We start from the raw sequence: 7,466 nt of genomic DNA on the forward strand, positions 1-7,466 counted from the left end.
CTTGCAGTAGGAATACTGCCCCAGCCAGAGTTCTATTACTACTACATTCATCTATATTTCAGAGGAAGGAGGAGGGAGAGGGAATTACCACATTTACCCTCTGTGAATCCTTAAAACATTTATTGCCTTGACCAAACTTAGAATATACTGCTTTGTATAGGGAGTCCCTGTTCTTCACTGCAAGTTATTCTTGGAATATGCTTAGGATATTCCTAGCAAAACCACAAAAAATAGCTTTTCTCTCCATGTGTTATAGTTAGAAAAATTGCTTTTAAGCTTGCCATTGCCCTCATCACCATAAGATGGCAGAACTACCTTGTCAATAAGATGAAATTGTAGCTAACTACTGGAAATTGACAAGTAACAGCTAAGTGACATTTCAAACAAGGCTTTTACAAGTCATTTTCAGTTACTCTGACTAAGTAATTGAAAAGGAAAAGAACACAGTTAATATGGAAATATGTTTTGCTTGATTTCACATGTATAATTGATATTCTACTGCTTACCTTCTCAATGAATGGGGGAGGGAAGGTGGAAAAGAATTTCAAACTCAAGATTTATAAAAATGAATGTTTAAATAAATAAAGGATAATTATTTTTCAAAAGAAATGAAAATGGGAAAAAGAAAGAACAATCTGATCTGTTACTAAGGGTATTTGTTTTTGTTTATGACTGTATCTTTCCTTCCTAAAGAAATAGTAGGGTTCAGGAAGGATTATAGCATAGATACGTGACCCTAATGTCTAGGGCTGAAAGAGACTTCTGAGGTCATCTAATCCAACCTCCTCATGATAAGGCTGAGGCCCAGGGAGATTAAAAGTCTTGGCTACACCTCATCTGTGATGGAGTTTGAACCTAGATGCTCAGACTCCAAAGCCAGTGATTTTTCCACTATACTAAGCTGAGGAGGCTCTGCATTAGACATGATCCTTCTTTCATATTCCTACAGGACCTTGCAGTATGAATACTTATTCCACAGATGCAAATCTCAACACATCTATCCTTTCTCTCTCAGTGTGATTCTTATCCCTGTAATTCTATAAATCTTTCATAGAAGATGCCTTCCTTTAGTTCTTTTAATATTTTGTGGATAAAAGTATAAGTTTCTGGCTGGCCATCTGTCATCCCACATTATTACTACATGACTGGTCCAGCTCCTTTTCCAGCCACACTTGTTCTTGATGTCTTTCATATCATTTCTTATATATACATCACTAGTGATATGTTTCAGCCTGATTGTATCTGTTATTCACCTTTCCATTGTCCTTTCAATCACCTACAACTTTGAGTCTTCTGAAATTGTTGTGTTCTATGATTTCAGAACTACAGCATATAAGACTAAGATTTGGGGGTTTAAAGAAAGGATTATTTTCTGGGATATCTAGTGACTTGAAATAATTAAAAGTGCTGTGTAGCATATGTAATCAATATTATATTATTTACTTTTTCAAGGAGTGGGGGAGAGGTGGGAGGCAAGGAGAGAATTTGGAACTCAAAATTTTTAAAAATGAATGTTAAAAATTTTTAATGTAATTAGGAAATATTTAATGACATATATACATATACATACATACATATACACATACACACATATGTAAAGTGCTGTATAGTTTCCCAAATTCAGCCTGATATTCTCTCATTCATTGTAGGCACAGGTTGGTGTCAGTCCAATGAAAAAAAAAGCAGCAAGCATACAGGAGCAAACTCTTACACCGGCTTTCCTTCTTCCAAGGATAGTATTATGTCATAGTAAAGAGAGGGTAGCCCACTGGACAAGGATGTCAATCGACTCTGCATGGACTCAGATGTGAGTTCTTCCTGTGTGCTATGCTCTGTAAATAAACATTAATGATCTCAAGTCTTATAAGCATGAGTGCTTGTAGGGAGATATGATGGCTACCTGCCCAATATTGAGTCCGTAACAGGTGTGGTACTACATTTGATAACTGAAAGTTCTTTCAAGAGTTTCTATGTGTCACGAGGGAGCCTATCTATGACCAAGGAAAGAAAAATATTATATACATACACACACAGACATACACATTTTGTGTTTATGTACATATACATAAGCATATGTACATATTTGTGTATATATACTGAAATGGACAGACCGAGACAAGCACAGGCAAGAGTCAATTGAGAATCTGGGAGTGTCTTTATTAGCCAGCAGCTGTCCTCAGAAGAGGCAGCCCTGAACAAAGGTGTGTGTGCCTTTTAAGCATCTTAGCACTTCCCGGTACAGCCTTGCAGTTCCAATAGCACACATTTTTCACAGAACAGTTTTGACAGGGGTTCCTAGGTGCTGCTAGGCAAGGGGGCACAACAGAGAGGGGGGTCCAAGCAGCTGCCAGGCAAAGGGGCACAACAGAGTGGCTACTAGGCCCAACCCTGCCTAAAAACTCAACAGACATTTCTCAACCCAGGGGGCGGGGGGAGAGGAAATAATGTCCACTTCACTCCCCCCTTTTCATGTAACTAATTTAAACGAGGGACTCATCAGAGTCCAAAGGGGTATAACTGGCTTGACGTGCGAACGATGTATCCACGCCTTGCATCCTGCAATCTTAACCACTGATGGATTTAGCAGGCTCACTTGAAAAGACCTGGTCCACCGAGGTTCAAGAGAGGATTTCCGGGGTAGTTGTTGCTTGATATAAAGATCTGAGAGCACTCTGGACCTCACGCAGAGCCTGTAAGGACTTAAAGAGGGCAACATTAGAAAAGTCGGGAAGCCAACACCCACAATCAACAACTCAAGAAACAGCGGGGGGGGGGGGGGGGTTTACTCCAAATATGATTTCAAAGGGGGACAGAGAGAGAGCCGCAGGATTGGGGGTACACCTAGCCCGAAGCAGGGCAAAAGGAAGGAGACTCACCCAGGTCTCTCCAGTTTCAACCTTAAGCTTAGCAATATGCTCCTTCAGGGTCCTATTCATCCTTTCTACCTGGCCTGAACTCTGGGGCCCAAGTACATGTACTCAAGCACCCCACTTTGTCCCCCTTTAAGCAGATGGGACCCAACATATTTTGGGATAAGGGATGAAGGTCTCGGCTTCTGAAACTGCTTCCTGCTGAGACTGGACGTAGAGCTGACCCTGCCTCACAGGGTCCCAACATTGGAGGAGTTGGGTCTTTAACCAGTATGAGGAACTTGACAATTCAGAGGGTGATAGGTGATATTACAATTCTCAAGAAAGGGACGTCCCTCCATCAGGTCAGGGAATCTGGTGGAGGGAGGCAACTTACAGACCCTAACGCAGAGAATCCCACTTAATTGCTCATGTGGCTTTAGAAAAGAGGGGAGAGGGAGAAGCAAGACAACAGTACAACAAACAATGAGGAGATTTGAGTGACTTCCAGGTTTCAGCTACAGCCCACAGCGCTTTCACAAAGAAAGCTGGTAGCTGGTAAGGGGGGGAAACCAACCGACCCTCCACAAGCCCTGGATACCTGAAACTCAGGTATCCAAGGAGAAAGGCCTTATGGAAAATTAAATACAATCCTCACATTCTTTCCCCTATACATTCTTCCCTTCATCCCCTTTATTTACAAGGGGACTATCCCATGTTATAAGTACAGATACAGAGATTTAAGATACAAAGGTAGATCAATGAATTATCCATTCAGAGGTTCCATCTCATCTGGGAAGGGACATCATCTGATGCAGTTTTTTGATCTCGATGCTCCTTCAGTCATCTTCAGCACAGCATCTCTGCACATTCTTTATCTTCTTGTAGAAATTCAGATGTCCACTCTCCTACAATACTAACCTCAATACCATTTCAGATGACCATTCTTAAGCTTTATACCTTTATCACTCTACAAAATCAAAATTGGGATGTTGGCCAATTGTCATATTTAAGAAATCCACATTAAAACCCAGTATTTACATCTTACACTCAGATCTCAAGTCCTAAACCTGTTAGCTTAATTTTAGACTTAATCTCAGATGTTCCCCTACCAACAATCTGTTATTTTATAAATCTGATATTAAACTTACAAAACCTTTGACTATAGGAAATTGCCATTAAGAGTAGGGAAATTGCAGGGAAACAACATCTCCCTAACTTCATGTCAATTCCAGGCAGGAGCAGATTGTCAGCCAGCATTCAGTCAGGTTTAAAATCCACCACGTGTCAGTAGGGAAATTGAGTCAGGAGAATCCTACCTCAGCCCAGGCTGAACAGCCGTTCTCCCAACTTTACCATGAGATCACTTCTTGCACTTCATACCAGCATCTCACAGGCTTACTGACATCCTGGATCAGAGGCTCAGACCCCCTTTCTTGTTATCCACACCTGGAGTTAGACTCAGAAGAACAGTCAGTTAATAGTCCCATGACATCTTAGAATAGCAAGTTCCAATAATCAGATTTCAGATGTGACTATAATTTCACATTGTCTAAGGAACATCCTTGACTCTGTTTGAATTCAGGTAGGGGTGAAATTTTCCAATCATGCAGTATCTGTACTATAGCCAGACTCAGGAACAGTCAGGTGGGAAACATTCCTTTATAAAAGGACACAGAGGGGAAACTGACCAGGAGGATCCCATCCTAGATGGAGTCTAGAATTATCCCCTCAGTGTTTCCTCTCCAGATACAAATTTCACCTGATAACAGTACAGGATGCAGGATCACAGTCCCTCTGAATAACTTGTGGCATATTCTTTCAGATACTGATTTAATGCAGACAACTATACCCAAATTCAAACTTAAACAAAAATATTTATGGTCCCAAATGCTTTTACCTTAAACAGCAAATTTCACTAATCCCAACTTAAAGCCAAATACAGTTATTTGTATTCCCATGGAGTTGAAATAAGCAATGATGATTAACGGGACTCACATACATAAGAGATTTCATTTCAGATCCTTCTTTCTCAGATTTGAAACTTGTCCTGATATAAAAGCCAATAGTTAAAAATACTTTCTATATAAGCCGAACAGTTTTCTTAGGACTGATGACTGTGTCCACATGAAAGGGGCCTTGGCAGTTTTACAAAATAAAAGGAATTGGCATGGATCCCATGCCTGCCAACCCCAAACATATAGGAGGACTGTTCTGAATGGGCAAAACCAGTCTAAATAAATTATTACTCCATTTCTTTCCACACATAGTAATCCATTAACAATGTCAGGTTTAGCATTAAAACAGCAGCTTTTTAGCTGTAACTTTTTTAACAGGCAAAGGTGAAAATACCTGGTTTCCTAAATAACATAACTGACTTTACACAACTTTTCCAACATCTTTTAGTTTCAACAAAATTCAGATTAAAAATTGCTTTCTCTAACACCATTTCTGGATTATAGAGTAAAATAAAAATCTTGATGGTTTTAACTTTTACTCAAGAAAAATTTTCTGTCTGTGTCCACTCCTTAAAAATGTTTTTGAAAGAAAAAGTTATGAAACTGCAAGTGGAAGTGAGAGAGACTCTGGAACAAAGTCCAGTGGCATCTAGTCTCCTCCTTTACACTTGAGAGTTTCAAAGCTTTATCTCTGAGGTGTCTTTTCCTTTTTCTTTTTTTTTTTTTTTTGCATTTTTTTTTTTTGCATTTTTATGCATTTTCTCAATTTGTCTTCTTCCCCATGTGTGGGGAGGCTTTAGAGAGATGTTAGGGTTAGGACGGGGAATCAGGTCTATCCAGATGCTGGTATATGGGATCTGATCTGGATGGCCCAGATCCCCATTCACTGTTCTCCGCACCCATCCTGCAATGGATTTATCAAAAGTCCCCTCGGGTGGCCAGTCCACTCCGAAGGTGGGCCACTCTTGTTGACAGAGTAAAGTTAATTTCTCCTTGGAGACTGTGTACCCATAACCAGCTGCAGCTTGTTGGAATTGTTTAAAACACTTTATCATGAACTGCAACGGGGTCTCAGGATCTGAAAGTCTTTGTCCCATGATCCCAGGAAAGGAGAGTAAGATACAGAGTCTGATTAAACTGGGGGTCAAACAAAAACACAAAACAAGAGACTGACAAAACGCATGGACAGACACAGACAGTCTGAACTCAAACAAAAACACAAAACAGAATGCAGACTCAGTCAAGCGGTCCAGGCTCTCAGAAACCCAAAATACTGGAGAGCCAGACAAGATACAGAATGCAGAGTCAGTCAAGCAGTCCAGACTCTTGGAAACCCAAAATACAGTAGAGCCAGACAGATACAGAGTGCAGAGTCAGTCAAGCAGTCCAGGACTCTCAGAAACCCAAAATACAGGAGAGTCAGATCAGGACCTCACAGGGAGTCCCATGGAGGCCAGTAAGGGCATTTCCTGCTGCGTCCAGCCTCGCCACTTACTCCACAAGAGTACTCACCTACACAGACAGGGCGCTCAAAATGGCCAGATCAGAGGAATTTTGCTACCGGGAGCCTGGTTCACATGGCTGTGCTTTGAGATTGGGGCCAGGGAACATCAATCCAGGTGGCCACCCCCTGAAGTCAAAGCACAGTCTGGCCATCCAGGGCAGACGGTTTGCCTGTGCACACAGAGCCAAAGGCCATCTCGGTGGAACCTGCAAGTGAAATGGACAGACCGAGACAAGCACAGGCAAGAGTCAATTGAGAATTTGGGAGTGTCTTTATTAGGCGGTGGCTGTCCTCAGAAGAGGCAGCTCCGAACAAAGGTGTGTGTGCCTTTTAAGCATCTTAGCACTTCCCGGTACAGCCTTGCAGTTCCAATAGCACACATTTTTCACAGAACAGTTTTGACAGGGGTTCCTAGGTGCTGCTAGGCAAGGGGACACAACAGAGAGGGGGGCCCAAGCAGCTGCCAGGCAAAGGGGTACAACAGAGTGGCTACTAGGCCCAACCCTGCCTAAAAACTCAACAGACATTTCTCAACCCAGGGGCTCCAGGGGGTGGGGGGGGTGAGGGAATAACGTCCACTTCAGTACATATATATAAATATACATACACACACACATACAGTTTTCTTCCACTTTTTTTTATTTAGACTGATCTGTTTTTGAATGATAGTGGCTGTCTTAAAGGAGGTCTGATAGTACATAATGTCAGTGAAGAACAGGAATATCTAGAGAACCCTGATATCAATGGAGAATTCCTCTTCAGTACTGTAATGTTAATATAAAGCTAATGGGGGGTGGGGGAAGAGTTAAAGATCTCCCCCCCCCCATTAATAGGCTTAAATACCTTTTCTTAATTTCTACTAAGGCATTGGGTCAGAGGGTCCTGCCCTCCAACTCTGAAAAGTATATAAATACACTGAGGTGGGGTTTTACTTTGGGGCTTACTCATTAGAAGTGTTTGTTTGGCCAGAAAGACTGTTACAGGTAGCTGTTAAGGAGTCCCCCAGCTTTGAAAACCCAGATGTTGGTGCTTCTCTCGCTGAACTATGTATGTGCATAACGGTCAGGCAGTTGGATCTGTCTGCTGATCTGTGATGTATATATTGCTTATGGTCAGACAGCTGGAAGCCCTGTCTGTTGGTCTTTATTTCCTCTG

At 41.6% G+C, this 7,466-nt stretch overlaps 1 long non-coding RNA gene across 1 annotated transcript; it reads right to left on the reverse strand.

Moving 5' to 3' along the window:
• Nucleotides 1-2,132: 2,132 nt before the first annotated feature.
• On the reverse strand, nt 2,133-6,845 carry LOC140520252 (uncharacterized). The gene is made up of 2 exons (XR_011972439.1): nt 6,320-6,845; nt 2,133-2,699 (listed from the first exon to the last, which is right to left on the reverse strand). It is a non-coding gene; the product is annotated as an uncharacterized lncRNA (long non-coding RNA).
• Nucleotides 6,846-7,466: the final 621 nt, after the last annotated feature.

The sequence above is a fragment of the Notamacropus eugenii genome, chromosome 1 (genome assembly GCF_028372415.1).
Source record: "Notamacropus eugenii isolate mMacEug1 chromosome 1, mMacEug1.pri_v2, whole genome shotgun sequence".
Classification (NCBI taxonomy): domain Eukaryota; kingdom Metazoa; phylum Chordata; class Mammalia; order Diprotodontia; family Macropodidae; genus Notamacropus; species Notamacropus eugenii.